Raw genomic sequence first — 17,623 nt, forward strand, 5'->3', positions numbered from 1 at the left:
TGTTCCCTAAGTCCATGTATTAACATACACCCATATCAAATGTATGTTTGTATGTGTGTGTGTGCTGTATGTATACAGCTCTTTGTTTATCTTCTAGAAGTCCTGGGCACAAATGTCACGTTCTTACCAGTCCATGGAAAACAAAGGGCCCAGGCATCTGTGTACCTTCACAGGCTGATACAAGTACAGTGTGGCTTTCGCTATTCCTGTTTTGCCTTTGATGTCCAAACATGCAGGAGCAACTCCAACACAGCACACAGGTGCCAGAGCAAGATTAGCAGTGCCAAATCTGAGTCCTGGTGACAGCAGTCATGGTAAAGATCTCAGTGAGCTGGCCAGTCTGCAGACTGAAGTCATAGCATGGAAGGATGGAATTGTTTAGGTTGGAAAGACCTCTGAGATCATCAAGTCCAACCTTTCACCCAGCACTGCCAAGTTCACACAACCAATAAACCATGTCTGCAAGGACCACATTTACTCATCTTTGAAATATCCCCAGGGATGGTGACACAACCGCTCCCCTGGGCAGCCTGTTCCCATGTTTGACAACCTTTTTGGGAAGAATTTTTTTTATAATATCCAGTCAAAACCTCCCAAGTGCAATGTGAGGCCATTTCCTTTAGTCCTGTCACTTTCTGCTTGCGAGGATAAAGCACCCTCCACTTGGTACAACCTCCTGTCAGGAGATGTAGAGTGAGAAGATCCCCCCGAGCCTCCCTCTTTCCAGGCTGAACGCCCCAAGCTCCCTCAGCTGCTCCTCATCAGACTGGGTTTATTAATGGGTTATCACAGTCCCACTTTTCCTCTTTTCCTCTGTTTCGTCTTCCTGGGAAGGACAGTCTTCTGATTGCTAGAAGGACATCCTTAAAAAGGGACAGGTAGAGGCACAGACCTGCAGTAATGACTACAACTCTCTCCTGCTCTAAAGGGTGAAAAAAAAAAAAAAAAAAAAGAAAAAAAAGAAAAAAAAGGCTGAAATCTTCTCTCAGCTTTGGCTGTTGTCCCACAATACTGAGATACACCCCCAGCTCAGAGTGCTGGAACAGTGCTGTTTGACAGCTGCTGATTAACCCCTGTGCTCAAGCAGCAGTGATAGTGCCATACACAAGCCAGACACTTAAACTGTCTCCACTTGTGCAAGCTGTGACCTAGAGTGTCTCTTTCTGTGAGGTGCCAATCCAGCACCTGCCACAAGTGTCTAGCTCAGAGCAAGGGAACAAAGGGAAGTCCCAGTGACACATTTCCCAGCTGCAATCCTAAGGAAGTGTCACAGGAGGAAAATAGAATGCCTCTTCTGCAATGAATGAGTGGGTGTTATTATGAGACACATAAAATATGCACAGGGGGTGAAATTCAACCCCTACCAAAGACAAGAAAGAGACACAAAATATGCCTAATTTTACTACACTCTTGGACTTTTGCTCTACAAGGTCCTTGAAGAAAGTCATAGTGGGATGAGTGACATGGCAGTATCTGGGAACAGCATTGTAACTTCCATGAGAAAATGTGATGCATGTGACGTAGTAACCACATTCTCCTAGACTGCATTTGCAGAGAGGGAGGGAGAAAAAAACCAAGACCCATTATTGTCATTTTTACACGGTGACTTCTTTTCTTAGAAAATGAGATTTTTGTTCCTTCTACTTACTTATTTTTGTCAGTGCAACAGCACTACCCTATGCACTCCTCAGTCTCCTATTGCTCTGCTGTGTTGCCTTTCATGTGGATTTGGGGTTTTTTCAACAGCTTAATCTCCCTTTTTCTCAATTTTTCTCCTTGTCCTCACCTCCATCTCCACTATTCATCTTTGTTTAAGTTGTGTATCCATTTTTATTTCTTTCTGTAAAACCGCTTACAAAAGAGTTGGTATCTACGTCTGTTCTACGTATCTTGCCATTTGCAGGAAGTGCTGATAATTTTTGTAATGAGCTTCAGGATGATACTTGTCTTTGAAGTACCAGCTATTCACCTGCTGCCTTAAAAACCCTCTCAAGTCAGTCCCCAAAGAAGTTGTAAATCACAAATGTGTTATAACTGCCTGTAATTTTGACTGTCTAATTTTATAAGTCAGCTGGTTTTCATAAAGTAACCTCTAGCCCCAGTTTCAGATAGTCTGCATGTGGGAGCACAGCTTGATCCCAGCAGCAGTGGGGCAGTACCAGAGCAGGAGAAAAGAAAATCCATGATCTGGGAAGGCAAAAGAGCTCCAGGCACAGATGCAAACCAGAGAAGCTGAAAAGACAGGAGATCATAGGGAGGAAAGGACTGATAAAGAGTTGTAGCCCACACAGCAAACACAGACCAGGGAAACAAAGGCCTTCTCCAGGAAATGAGTGCAAGTGTTGGAGAGGAAACTTAACTCACACAAGAGCTTTGTACCAGATAGATCTGAGCTGAGCCTTAGAGACCAAAGCCTTTCACCTAGGGAAATGGATTAATTTTTGTGTTTGAGGAAGCCATCTGGAAGATGTTGGATTTCCATTTAAGTTCTTAATATTTGGAGAATTTCTGTTAAAAAAAATAAAGAATGTAAAAAGACATGAGAAAGGGGAGGAAATTACACAATTATTATAACACAAGAGAAACCTGAGCCAATTCACCAAGCCAAAACAGGCCTGGAATGACTGGTCTGATCTTTCACAGCTTGCAGCTTTAGGGCATGACAGTTCATATTAAACAAGGGAGAGAAGGAATCACAGTAAGGAAGGTCTTAAGGGGAAATTGGGTCTTGGGGTAGAAATTATTGAAGAAGAGGAATAATGGTCAAAAAGGGGCTGCTTACTAGAGGAGCCAGAAGAGAAAAGGAGCTTGGGTTGGCTGAAAGGTGGCTGAGAATTGCGTCATCAACTTTATTTATCCTGGGAGGAGAGACAGGGCTCAGAGTCTGCCCTGTGGGGTGTTAGTACTGGAGACACAAACCCTGAAATTACAGAAGGAGACTTCAAATCGTTTTATTTTGTTTATTGCTTAACTTTGGGAGAAGTGCTCCTGATCATTACATGCTATTTTTTTATCTTCTCCATCTTTAACAAGTTGGTGTCATATTTAACACAGTGATTCATTAGTGTGATGGGAAAGGAAATTTTCTCAGGTGTCTGGGCTGGGGCTCAAACCAATTTTCACAACACTCCTTCACAGATAATCAAAGCCAGCCCTTATGGCTGCCATCCAGGGCCCTCCAGAAATATTACAAAAAAGCTGAGAGAAATTTTATGGTTTACTTGGGTGTTGGAAAAAGGCTGCAGCTGCATTAAGCACTGTAGAACACCTGTCCCCAAAAAAACCTGCTCCCAAAAGTCCTCCCATGTGGAAATGACACAGGCCACAATTCTGCCCAGGATCAAACTTTATTCCAAGAAGTACAAGAAAACAGTACTAGTCCAGCCCAGGAGGAGAATCAAAAGGACTTAATGGAAGAAGAGGAATCCAGCAACAGGCAAATTTTAGAAAAACAGAGTTTAGCCCAGTAGGAGTGGAAGGCTGCGGGTTACTTCTTCAAAATATAAACCAAAGCTTCTGAGTATAGTTTTTGCAAAGTGCAATCAGCCTATGACAGTTTATTGTTTTTCTGAGAAAGCTTTCTTTGTCCTTGTCTTTTTTCTACAACAGATATTTATAGAAATTGTAGTCATAAAGTTGCTAAAAGCACTTCCTGTAAATTACATAAAGGTCTGTGTCCCAGTATCACAAGGACCTTGTGATATCACCAGCTTCCCAATACTTTTCAGACCTTTTCTTACAGAATAGAAGAGCTCTCTGGCTGTTACCATACACTATCCATGTGCTCAAGGAAACCACTTGCCTGTGGGAGACAGTCACTGGCAGACAGTAGCTGGAGCAGTAACTGCAAGTGGTTCACATTGTCGGTGGTGGTCTTGTAGTTGGGATTTTCAGGTCTTTAAAATATTTTCTTGAGCTGCTTTTTCTTTGGAAGTTATTTATGCAGATTCACCAGCATACTCCATGTTCATTTTCCCTGGAAAAAAGTGCCTGTGATTGTGGCCTCTCTTTAATATCCATCAAAATATTGTGTGATTCTACCTCGCCCAGTATTTTCACAGTGAAGTAGCTGTGCACCTTCTGTTTAGATCTGGGCTATGTTCACCTTTATGGATGAGAAAACCCTGGCATATTCCCAGCAAAATTAGACGGTTTAGAATACAGAACATTCTGAAATAAAGCTAAAGTGCCTGGGTTAATTTTATATCCAACTGAGCATAAAATGGTTGATTGCAGTCTTCAAGAGGAAAACATGAGATTAAAGAATTGATCTAATCTGCATTGCAGTTTGTTAGAAAACATCATGTATTTTAGTGGGCCTAAACATGCACGCTGCCTGAAGTTCAAAGGAAAAGCCAACCATTTTTAAACCAAGCAAAAGGTTTAAAAATGTGCAGAGCACAGTTGCATAGTAAACAATCCCATGAGCTCATGCTGTGCCCTTTCTTTGCCTGCCTTTGATGTTGGAGCTCCCATTTTAATTGTACAGACTTGGTCCTGCTGCTTGTGAATTTGGTGGGAAGACCTCTCATGAACTTTGATGCAAAAGCTACTTCAGATTCTTACATGGCTTTTTAGGACAATGAGGCAGTTTTGTACTTTTACTGTGTGATGGAATCCTAAATTCCCCCATGTAGAAAGGAAACAGAACCAGGGCTGTGTTGCCCTGACTCTCTGCTCCCAGGGACAGGAAGAACTGCCCACTATCTTCCACCTATTGTCCTTTTTCCTTTCTTCACCAAAATGCCAAAAGGAGACAAGCAATGGAGCAAAAAGGATCAGTGGAGGTACAAGGGGAAGGAGCAAAGGAAGGACGGGGGCAGAGGGCTGTACTGAGTTGAAACAGCACCATAAAATCTTAGAGGGGTTTAGGTTATGAGAGAGCTTTGAAGTCCATGGCCCCTGCAATGAGCTGGGACGTCCTGAACTACATCAGGTTGCTGAAAGCCCCATTCAACCTGACCTTGAATGTGCCATGGTGGTGGCAGAGAGGAGGTGCCTCTGATGCCTCCCACACTGTGCTGATGCTGTAGCACAGTGTTTTTGAGGGAAAATGGGATACTACTTCCCAAAATCCAATGTCACTCATTGTGGATATAATGCTGCCTCCTTCTTCTCAAAGGTGTGTTATTAGTTCTTATGAAGAGAGCCATGAACACAAGATGTGTGATACTCTGCCTACATTTCCCAATTGCTAGAGAAGGATTTTGACAGCAAGCTTCCCCACAGGAAAGGAAGGAAAAATAACACAGAAAAAAATTGAAATAACTTCACTTGTCCAGCTTGCATCTTCCTAAGCTCCATCATAGTCAGAAAAAAAAAACAACTTCCCTTGAATTTGACTCTGTCTGTGACACAGATGCCTGCCAGGGGTCACTTCCAAAGGTGGCCTCCACTAATTCAGTAATCCCTGACATAAGAGCTGGTGGAAATTATTAATTGAGGAGAAACCCATCTGAGGCTACTCCCAAGAGCAGACTAATGGAGATTGGCCCTAATCTCTATAGATTGTTTGAGATTAAGGTTTACAGTGCTACAGAAAGGATTTAGAAAGTGCCAGTGGAGGCCAGCATTGTCCCAGCCTTATCTCTGGCTGCTGCCTCTGTTTTTCCACAGCAGACAGGAAGTGCTGGACCCAAGCAAAGAGCCCAGGAAGTGTAAAATGTCTTTAGCAGGAGCTGCAGGCACCATGGAATGGAGAAATATTCAGAGGGAGGGGAGCAGAGGGGCTTTGAGCATTACACAGCTCATTATGGCTTCCACAACGTCTGGCAGCATCACACACTTCTAATTTAATTTGGAATTGAGGTGATTTCCCAACACATTGTTTTGCTTTTGAAACCTCTCCCTCGATTCCCCGTTTGCTAATTTATTAACAAATTAGGGTGTTTGCTGTAGCAGATGAAGCAACTTGCATTCACAACACTGGTTTAAAAATAGTAACAAATGTAATGGCTCAAATACAGGGTGTCTACTTGGAGAGTAAACGTGTCTTCAGTGTTAGCTCAGCTTTTAAAACAACCTCAGTAATTGCTTCCAGAGGTAAAATATTTGCAAGCTGTTATTACAGCACACATTCATTAAAGGGAAGGAAACACAGTTGTCTCTTTGGAGCAGGCAGACAGGAACAGAGAAAGCTGTGCTCCATAATTAATCTTCAAGAGCTGTCAGGTACCTGTACCTCTGACAACTCAACATTAAAACCTTATCCATGGAGCATTCATCCATGCTGCTGTTTCCCAAGCCAGCAAAAGAGGTTGTGAATTTGTTCATTAATTTCTGGGAAATGCCATGGGTCTGTCTCCGAAAGCAAATAGCCCAGGGAGATGTTAAATGTCTTGAGCAGAGGATGTAAACCTGCAAGTGATTTCAGGGTTTGAATATTGTGTATTCTTCAAAAGCAATGGAAGGGGAGGGACTGTGCCAGCTAGCTCATGTCCTTACACAGATGTGTTTTTTCTTGAAAGTGGCTGTTTCACGTCAGAGAATGTGATCCTGCAGCTGCTAAAATTGACAGCCAGCTTCTTCACACCAGGACGGGCTGGAATGGGGACTGTCTGGAGATAACAGAGGCAGCACTTCACTTGTTACAGATTTCTTTAGAGTTGTGCAATAGAACACATCTCTGGCTTTTGTTCTTCACAGAAACATCCCTCATAGACAGCAGCACTTTCGATCATGGTTTTAGTTCAACTTCTCCTGCCCTGGACATAATTTGGAACAATTTTGCCCTAAAAATAACCAGGCAGGAAAAAACAACCAAAATAAAGAGCTCAAGAAAAACATAAATCTACATTGTTTCCTTCTCAAGGGATAATAATAAGGTGATATGGCAGCAGGCCACGGCAATAAAATGCCCCGTATCTACACTGCACACATGCTGCATCAGAATGGCACCATTCTGTTCACAGGAGCACAACCTAAAATTAACTGTCGTGGGCTCCATACCACAGCAAGCTCAGTTAAAATTCTGATGCTTAAAAAATCAAGAGTCTCACTAGCACTGAGGGCATTTGAAGCACACAGCCTGCTTTGGAGCTTCTAGCATTTTCAGTGGGAACACAGTACATGTGAATCCCAGGTTACTCACATGTTTTACAGTAAACACTGCTCTGGATTAAACCTCTCTGGACTTAATTTTTAGCCAAGGGCTACTTAGAATTTAGAAGCTGGGCAACCCTCACAGGCCTGGTTCACTCCAGTTGTTTAACTTGCACACCAATGTTGTGATCCCCCATACACAGCCAGGAGCAATGCTTATCTTTTGTAGGAACCCTGCTGCCCAGATCTGTTGCCCAGGAGGAAGACTTCATATTCCAGCTGCAGTTTTTCCTGAAATTCTTTCAATCCCCACTGTACTGTACTCTAATTAACAGGATTGTCTCAGCAAAGACTCCACCTCTGTTAGGGGAAGGCCCCTATGGACCAAACATCCATGGCACGCAGCCCTTTTTCTGACTTGAGAGGTGTTTATTTGGGGCTGGAGCCCCTTAGGGAATTGTCTGCTGGATTTTTTATGTGGATATGTAAAGCCAAAATTTGACAAAAAGCAATGACAGACCTTCAGGAAGCTCCTACTCTTGGGAGCATCTTGCTGGTGGTCACCATCCATTGGTCTGGAAACTTCCCCATTCAGCCCACAGAGAATTTGGGCTTTGTGTGTTCTTCTCCTGAACTGTCTGTTGTACCATTTTTGCCTTGCAGGTCTGTCTCAGGAACCTGCTGTGGAAAGGAAGCAAAGATCTTCAGATTTCCAGACTACTGCCCTTGTTTCTGCCATCTTCCACCCTCTCGTGCATAGGTTCAGAGGAAAAAATCATAGGAAGATATTCTTCAACCAGGAGCAGCACCATATGGTTATCCTGGTTCCCTTGCACTCTATTATTCAGAAGGAGCCTCTGTACAGAGGAAGGAAATTTTATAATGATTGTCTGCAAGGATTTCCAACAATCAGAACTCATGATCCACAGGGATTATTTGGGTGATGGTGAAAAGTGTTTCATTTGTCCTGCTACAGAGGAAGCTCAGTGACTCACTGTTTGAGATATAACAATGATTTTTGCCAGACCAACTTCCCACGAAGGAGAGCATTTAGTGTAAGCAAATCACTTACTGTGGAGCACGACTGGTTTGCAGTGCAAGAGAGGACAGAACTTACTGCAGCAAACGCAAGCTGGAGCAGCTCAGTCACTTGGGACTTCAAAACATCAGTGCAAGTGTAATTTCTGTAATTTGATTATTCTATCTCCCTTCACAGTGTACAAGAACAACAATTCTTTTCCTCTTTTCAGGAGTGATTTTGCATTTAAGGGTTGTTAAAATCTTTTCCAGCTGCTCTCTTTTCTAGAAATGTCTAGAAGTCTCTAGGAGTGGATTAGTTGGCTATATCTTTGCTGAAGTGTTTTTCAAACCAAGGACATGTATTCCATCTGTAGCCTTGTCAATGCTATCTAGACTGGCAAGGATATTTCAGTATCTTACAAATGGAACCAACTGATTGTCTACAAACCTGCCTTGACTTTTCTTAATGAGATGTTTCCTGCATCTTACAAACACTGTTCTGTTCTTTTTTCAGGAAATGCAATCAGGTTGTTTAGGGACAATTCTAATACATCTCCCTTCCTTCTTTTCTGAAAACAGTCACCCTGATTGTTCTTCTCCAGTGCCCTGAAACCTCATCTGTCCTCACCACGCTGTTCTCAGGGAGGACCACTAACATCTCATCCTGCTTGCAACAGCTACTTAACCATTTTAAATAAACTTCCTTTTTTTAAGTGACTACAGAAGGAAAAAAGGCCTTAAACCTGTCACGCATTATTATTTCTCATTTCCTTTCACATATTGGACTAACTTATCTTTCATATATTTGGAGAATGTCCTCATGTTATTTTTCATTCCATTTCCTGGTTGTATCTTATTCTGCTCTTCATATTTGTCCCTATGGTTATAGTAGTCATAGGCATGAATTCATCATGCCCAAACCCATTTGATTCAGGACTTTTGTCACACAGGGCAGCAGCTTAGCTTTTCTCTGACAGATAACAGAAAGCAAATACATTTTAACCAAAATACCACAGAATTTTTTTGCAATGGTATTTTTTCATTTTTATAACTAGCCATGCAAGAGAGGAACAATTTGACCACTGAAAGCACATTTTATTCTTTTTGAGTACCTGAAATCTAACTGTATGATTAAACAGCTGCTCTAGCAAAGGTTGGATAAACCCAAATTCAAATATTTTCTGAGTATTTTCTGAATGTTTCCCACACTAGCCAGGAAACAGTATTTTGACAGTTCTGAAGTGCTTCCATAGTACTGTTTTTCTCTGATATTTCTTATTTCCACTGTTTAATATGTTTTTATTTAAACATAATTGAGAGTCTTGACAGTAGTTTTTTGCAACGTTTCTCTAAGCATGATTCAAAGCACAAACTGAACCTGTTCCAAAATGAATGAAAATGTGAAAGTCCAGATGCTTGATCGCCTTCGTGAGCTGAGGGCAAAGCTTGAGCCACCTGGTATTTACCAGTTTTATTGCTGCACACTTCCCATCTTTAAAATCCTCTTCAATCATTAACTGATCTCTCACAGCTCAGCAATGCAGGTAAAGTCCTTTCTTCCTGCCTGGCAGGGAGAGACAAAATGGTGCCGTGAGTTGAAGAGGCACAGAGGGAGTCCCCATCTCTGCCCCCATTCAGAACATGATTTAATTAATCTTTACATGATGGTAAAAATGGCTGCATCTTCCTTTTTAGTCAGTCATCCATCTCTTTCACATCTATATTGCACATCTTTGTCCTCTTGCTTTTTACAAAGAAATTCTACTTCTTTTTTTCCCCATCTGCTTGGTCTCCACTTTCTGTGAAAGCTGTGGTGCAGGGAAAAGGATGCTGTCTTGCTCTGGGATAAGCTGTGCATTTGTTGGCAGACAATCAGGTAAATAGCAAAGCAGAGAGATTTGGCACAAGACAAAGTCCGAGTGTTTGGTTTTTTGGAAATTTTTTTTATTGTTTCTAGGGGATTTTTTTCCACATCTCTTTTTGGGAATGTTTCACTTAGGCCGCCCTTCAGTCCAGGGAGAGAATAGGAGCCCATTATATGAAAGCCTGAGGTTTGATGTTACAGCTATTCACAGGAAAGTGGGACTTTCCTTTTATTGTTCACAACAAACAGTTTCCTTCATGAGAAGCATAATAGAAAGGCAGTTCTGAAGTTAGGGGAAAAAAGTGTTTTGCCCAACTTTAATCAGATATGAATTGCTTGTGAAGTTTTACAAGAAATATATTGTTTGAGCTTAAGAACACCAGCTGATACTTCCTTTCCTTTTTGAATGCATCAGTACTAAATAAATATGGGAAAAAATAAAGTGAAAGTGTTCTAATGTTTCACAAAAAAAAAAACAGCCAAACAAAAAAAACCCTAAAACCAACAACAACAACAACAAAACAAAACCAAACAAACAAATGAAAAACTGTTTAAAAATAGCTGATAACTGGTGGTGCTGGGTCTCAGCATATGGTCTGTCTCTTCTTGGGGGTGAATTGCTCTGTTCCTGGATCTGTAGCACCTCTGTGTGGGCTGAGCCAAGAGAAGTGATTCCTCATCTCTGCTTGCAGGATTCACTGCTAACCCAGGGTCATTTCCCACCTGCTTGGCAGCTCTGTCATGAAACATCTTAGAGGTGTCCATGCTAACCCTTTAACTGCCAGTTTTTCATCACCAGGCAGAAATAAATCCCTGTGCTTTTCAGAATAAAACTTGACCCAGAACATAAAAGTTTTAGCATTTTCCAAGCCTGGAATTCTGTTAATCACAGGCAAAGCTTGATCCATTCCCACCATACAGCCTCTTCTTTTATGGAATTTTGAAACCTTCTTTCTAACCTATATGTTCTGGTATAACAAAGTCAAGTCAAACTGGAAGCCAATGAACCTCAAAAGAGCATTAAAAATATTATTCTTTTTTAATTTCAAAATACTTTTCCTATTCATAATGATTTAATAAAGTCACGCCAAAGATTAAATTGCACTAATTACATAATTTTTGAAATTAAACCCCTTTAACTATAATCTAACAAAGTATAATTAATGCTGGCATGCACAACCCTTAATTAACCATGGAGTTTTTACAGAACCTGATGTTCTTAATGGGAAATTTCTTGTAGGAAATTTCTTTGGTAATTTTTTTTTTGTAAAGTCACCCCTGGACAGAATATTAAATTTACTGTAATGTAGGAAAGATCCTGTGTTAAATAAATGCATGAATAATTTGCCTTCCAGCATTGCTCTCTAGAGGGATGGGTTTCTCTCTGTGCATCCTTTCCTAGGTGTAAATATTGGGAAAGCTCTCCAAGCAGAACTAGAGGCACAGAGTTAGCCTTATGCCAAAAGTTCTTTCCATGTGATCACAACCCATTTTAGAGGGCCCTTGGCCATTTTTGCACATGCAGCAGGGGGGCAGGTCCACAAAATACAGTTTGTTCATTGTCTCAGACAATGTCACATTAATTAAAAAACCCATCCAAAACCACATAAAATTTAGGATCTCACAAGAAGTTCCCTGAGGAAGGGAGCATTAGGCAAAAACCTCCATATTTTTCCTTGGTGTCTTGGTCATGGCACTCATTCAAAAAGAATTTTAGATGGATAAATTGCCTGAAAAAAAATTATTAGAAAGATCAAAGGAGTGGTATATATTACACCAAGATTCACTGTACTCCTGAGCATGGAGAGGTAGCCACAAAAAGCCTTCACCTTTTTCATCCTCCCTCAGCCTGTCAATACCATGAGCCCAGCAGGAGAGCGTCCCCACAGCTGATTTTTGCTTGGGCTCTGCACACCACCAGTCCCACAGTCCTTCTGGTTGGGTGAGCATTGTGGCCTCCCACAAACACTCTGCCCATGCAAGATACCCCCAGAGATGAGGAGAGACCATCTTCACCACCCCATGGTGCTCCTGCTGGAGCCACAGGCAGCAGGTTTATCCCTCAACCCCTGGATTAAATGTTGGGCAAAATGGTCTTGAAGATCTTTTCCAACCTAAGCAGTGTGATGATTTTACACTTAGGATGTACCTGTGTGTTATCAAAACCCACCTGCCTCAAGCTGGCCCTGCAAACCTGAGTTTTCCTACCATGCAGAGCTGTCCAATTTGGCGAAGGCCCTCACACACAGCTCTGTGGAGGCCATCACCAGCCACAAATTACCAGCTGATTTGTGTGGGGCAGTGGATCAGGCCAAAAGGAATTGATATTGTTGATTGTTGCCTTGAAGTGCTGCAGCCTAATCAAGGCAAAAAGTGAAATTCACCACGAAAACTGAGAGTTCCCTGTCCAGATGGATCTAAGAGGAAAGCTGAGCAGGGCTGGCTGCAAAAAAATGTGTGGGAGGTTGTTTGAAGAGATGTCCTGTACTTCCCACACTGAGCAATTCCACTTTCATGTGATCTTGGTGCTCTCCACTGCATTCTGTCATGGACAAAGCAGAGACAGGAGGCTGCAAATGCCACTGCAGCCTGTGGTGACCCAGCCTCCGATGCTCCCTGGGAATATTTCAGAGATGTTTTCCTGAGATGTTTTCCTGGGAATGCAGGGAGGTCTCAGCAGGGCTGGAGGGAAGCAGGTAGCCCTGCCAAGTGTTTGTCACCTGATGTATTTGGCATGCAGCAGTTCTGGGAAAGATGTCAAGTGAAAACAGAAAACAAGTCTGTATTGATAATTCAGACCAAGGTGGTGCAAAGTAGATGAAGATGACTGGCCCAGCTCAGAGCAGGGAAGTAGTGGAGCCACCATTCCTGGAGGTATTTAAAGGATGTGTAGAACACAGCACTTGGGGACATGATTCAATAGTGGGCTTGGTGTGTTAGGTCAGTGGCTGGGTTAGATCTCAAGACTCCTTTCCAACCTAAACAATTCTATGATCTGCTGTCTGATTTGCTCCAATACTTTTCTGACCCTGATTTTTTACCAGCTCCATCTTCTCCAAAGCCACACAGACCTTCCCAGAAGGGAATGAAGGGCTGTTCTCATCATCCAGCAAAGAAGGGCACCTGTCCCCCTGCAGCACCCTGTCCCTTTGGGTGTCTCACACTGGCAGCAGTGAGAGCAGCACTGCCACACTCTTGTTAGATGGCACTGAATGATGTCTCTGACTTGCAAATGTTCTTTAATGTAGCACCAAATAAGACAATAAAACCTTAGAGGGAATAGGGTGCAAAGGACAGATGTGTCACATCAGAGAGGCAAATAAAGCACTTCAGTGATAGCTGCCTTAATGAAAATACTCCAGAAATACCACGTTTCAGCCCAGGCTTGCTGTGGGGTCATTAAAAAAATCCTTAAAATCAAACAAATAAAATGTTATAAGTAAGTAACAAATACATAAAGGGCATTTTTCAGACTTTGGTCTTAAAATGCACTGATGACACACACAATGAAGGTGCATTTCAATATAATGGGCAGAGTTAAGGCTCTGTTTTGCAGTATGTAATGTGCTATTTTATACATGGTTGGTTTTTTTGGAGAGAATGAACATGTTTATTATTTATGCAATACATAGAACCTGCCCATTCCTATCAATATTCTGTGCAGACACAGAACTGAAATATTTGTTCAATGCATATCAGTCCACAGAAGTGTAGGTATGCCAGCATGAAAGCCAGGCTCAGGGAAAAGAGGCCAGACATGTGCTCTGTGCCATGGGGAGAGTCTTTGTGTCAGGAGTAGCATGATCCAGTTTCACCTTTTCTGCATATTCTAATTAGCCAGCAGCAGTCTTCCACCCTGTACCACTCTGGGAAAGCAAAAGATAGCACAAAGCTCTCTCACTTTCCTTTTAAAAGCTCTCTCCTTCCACCTTCCTTTTAAAAGCTCTCTTCTTCTCCCACTGTTTTTCCTAGGGGAATGGCTATTATGACTTTTTGAGCCTAGTTACTCTTTTTTTTTTATCTTCATTTCTGATTTCATTTCACCTCTGCCAAAGTATCACAAACTGAATCGCCAGGGGTCCTCCAAATTGCAAATGCATGCCCAGCTCCTGCTGGGAAAGAGGCTCTCAGATGGAGATAGAGGCAGTGGATTGGTATCACAAACAGCTGGAACCTACAGTGTGAGCCAGGGTGGGAGCAGAGGGGAGATGAGCCACCCACAGGTGCTCACCTGGGACAAGATGAGCACCAACTACAGCAGTTATGAGAGCAACAGTCACCCTAAGGTCAGCTTGAGCAACCTGATCTAAGGAAAAATTTAATGGCAGAGAGGTTGGAATAAAGTGATTTTTAAAGATTCCTTCCAACCCAAACCATTCTATGATCCTCTCAAACTCCATCCTAATGTCCACAAGTTGCTACAAAAGCAGCTCTTTATGGTCTGCTGTAAGCTCTGCTTTCTGTGAAGCATCCACCCTGCAAACCCAAGAATCACAGCATCTGTTTATAGCTTTAAAGGAAAGGTGAGTTTCTACCCCAAAGGCACATAGCACTTTGCAAAGGAGAATCATGCTCCTTCTGAAGCCTGCTGTTTGCACACGGTTAAGAAGTGGTTATTGTGGTGGAATAAACATACAATCTGTTTTGCAGACCCAGATCAGGCAGAAGAGGTTTGTTTGTGCTGCTGTTGGAGGGAAGACAGTGATCCATATGAGCTGATGCAAAATGAAAGTGCTGGGGCTTGTGTACATTTTCAGCAGATAAAAAACTGCCCCGAGAAAAGGCATGGAAAGAAACTTTGTTAGAGCAGATGTGCCCGTGCCTTATTGGTAACTCGGGGACTGCAGCCCTGTGGCCTCAGCACAGCTCTGCTCAGCCTGTCCCTCTTGCTCCAGATGCTGCCGTGTCCTCGAGCAACTTCCAGCCCTGTGTCCACATTATCCATTATTTCACAGTGCTGCGATTCCAGGCAGAGCTCCTGCTTGAGGAGAGAAGGATCTGTCTCCTGGCTTCCAAGGATACTTCAAAGAATATTTCATTTCTTCCTTCTTTGTCTTGCACGACAGATCCACAGCTAAAGATGGGGCAATGTTGGAACGTTTCTTATAGAGAAGAGCAGGTATCAGGCTGGCAGAGTAATTCCTGTGCTGAGTTCTGTGCAGGAGCCAGACCACATCGTCTGTACTGCCCATGGGCTGTATTGCAAAAAACCCTTCAGCTGTATGGACAAAGTTGAAAGAAACCTGCAGGAGAGGAAAAAAAAAAATTAGAATCCCTCCTTGTGCTGCACCCCTCCGTCAGTAGATGGCTCTGCACGCCTGGCGCTGCCGGGATAACCACGGAGCTGTGGCGGGGCTGGGGCTCGGGATGGGCTCAGGATGGGCTCGGGATGGGCTCAGGATGGGCTCAGGAGAGGCTCAGGAGCTGCTCAGGATGAGGTCAGGAGGGGCTCGGGATGGGCTCAGAAGGGGCTCGGGATGGGCTCAGAATGGGCTCAGGATGGGCTCAGGATGGGCTCAGGAGGGGCTCAGGATGGGCTCAGGAGGGGCTCAGGAGGGGCTCAGGATGGGCTCAGGATGAGATCAGGATGGGCTCAGGATGGGCTCAGGAGGGGCTCGGGATGGGCTCAGGAGGGGCTCGGGATGGGTTCAGGAGGGGCTCGGGATGGGCTCAGGATGGGCTCAGGAGGGGCTCAGGAGGGGCTCGGGATGGGCTCAGGAGAGGCTCAGGAGGGGCTCGGGATGGGCTCAGGATGGGCTCGGGATGGGCTCAGGAGGGGCTCGGGATGGGCTCAGGATGGGCTCGGGATGGGCTCAGGATGGGCTCAGGAGGGGCTCGGGATGGGCTCAGGAGGGGCTCGGGATGGGTTCAGGAGGGGCTCAGGATGAGATCAGGATGGGCTCAGGATGGGCTCAGGAGGGGCTCAGGAGGGGCTCGGGATGGGCTCAGGAGGGGCTCGGGAGGGGTTCAGGAGGGGCTCGGGATGGGCTCAGGAGGGGCTCGGGATGGGCTCAGGATGGGCTCAGGATGGGCTCAGGAGGGGCTCAGGAGCTGCTCAGGATGAGGTCAGGAGGGGCAGGAGGCAGCCCGGCTGCGGGCCCTGCTGCAGGTCCTGCTTCCTGCCTGGGGAAATATTGAGGTGTCCCAAAACCTGCAAAAACCCACGGGCTTTGTCTAGCCACTGTTTTCTCTGTCATTTTTCCCAACCTGACTTTATTCTTTTTAACTGACGCCCATCCCACCGTGCTGGCTCCGGATGTCCAGCCCAGGATGAGCAGGGAGTCGCCCATCGCTGCCCATCCCAGCTTTGGCTGCGCGCTGCTGGCACTCGCTGGGTGGGAACCTCAGCTCAGCAGCTCCGGCAGCCCTGCCCTGCTGCCCGCAGCATCCCGGGCACCGCAGCTGCATTTCCACAGCGGCATCGCATCCCCGAGAGCGCTGGGAGCACCTCCGCTGGCCACAGGGCGCCCTCAGGCACCGAGCAGGTGAAGGCAGCAGCTGCCATCCACCACACCGCAGAAAATCCAGCTCAGAACAGAGCCTTGTAGCATCTCTTCCCATGCCTAATGCTGGAAGCCTCCAGAGGTCCAACCTGCTTGGCTTTTTTTCCTATCTGGCAACTCAATTTACTGGCGTTTGTCTCCTGTGACCGTGCAAAATCAAAAATTGCGTTTCATAGAGAACACATTTAGGTTGGGGATGCAAGCCAAAAGCACTCTTATGGAACAGCACAGGCTTGGAACAGTCAGGGAAAAGTGCAACCTTTCCAGCTAGAGCAGATTGCTATGGAGATATCAGGAAGATTTGTCAAGGGTGGCAAATGCCTGAGTAGTTTAAATCATATAAACAGATTTTTACCTACACAGTAGCATCCAGACTGGCAAAAGGGGCTGCAGCTTTACCTGTTATCTAAAAAAACTGAGCTTGCTCTCTAAAATTAGAATCACAGAATCATTTATGTTGGAAAAAACCCTTAAGGTCCTCAAGCCCAACCTTTAGTCCAGCACTAAACCATGTCTCCAAGCACCACATCTACACATCTTTTAAATACTTCCAGGGGTAGTGACCCCATCCAGCCCCATAGGCTCCTGTTTGTCCAAGTGGTGTAGCAGGTCACTGACCATTTCCCCTTGGATTTGGGGGGCTTCATTTACTCCTCATCTCTTTTCCAGCTCAGGGGCCTGGCTGTCTGGAGAACAACTGGTCTTAAAAGACTTAAATATTGAGGTAAATAAGGCATTAGGTACCTCAGCCTTTGTCACTACCTGTCCGCTGCATCCAATAAAGGACAGAGATTCTCCTTAGTCCTCTTTTTGTTGTGAATAACTTTATATAAACATTTTATATTGTCCACTACAGCAGTAGCCAGATTAATTTCTAGTTGGGCTTTGGTCCTTGTAATTTTCTCCCTGCATAATCCCACAACATCCTTGTAGTCCTCCTGAGTTGCCTGCCCCTTCTTCCAAAGCTGGTAAACTCATTTATTTAGCCTGAGTTCCAGCCAAAGCTATCTTTTCAGCCAGGCCAAGTCCTCTCCTCCACCAGCACATCTTGTGTCACATGGGGTCAGCATGCTCCTGCACTTCTAGGATTTCTTCTCTGAGGAATGACCAGCCTGCTGGACCCCTCTGCCCTTCAGGAATCCGGTACTACACTGTAACCGTGGTTTTTGTTCTCTCCCTCACCACACAGGGTATG

The 17,623-nt window shown here is 44.3% G+C and overlaps 1 long non-coding RNA gene across 1 annotated transcript in view; it reads right to left on the minus strand.

Moving 5' to 3' along the window:
• Positions 1–13,409: 13,409 nt before the first annotated feature.
• The window catches only part of LOC134415506 (uncharacterized), a 32,005-nt gene continuing 27,791 nt past the window's right edge, over positions 13,410–17,623 (minus strand). The window contains exon 4 of the long non-coding RNA XR_010027067.1: positions 13,410–15,168. This is a non-coding gene — a long non-coding RNA (uncharacterized LOC134415506). The remainder of the gene's footprint in view (positions 15,169–17,623) is intronic.

The sequence above is a fragment of the Melospiza melodia genome, chromosome 3 (genome assembly GCF_035770615.1).
Source record: "Melospiza melodia melodia isolate bMelMel2 chromosome 3, bMelMel2.pri, whole genome shotgun sequence".
Classification (NCBI taxonomy): Eukaryota; Metazoa; Chordata; class Aves; order Passeriformes; family Passerellidae; genus Melospiza; species Melospiza melodia.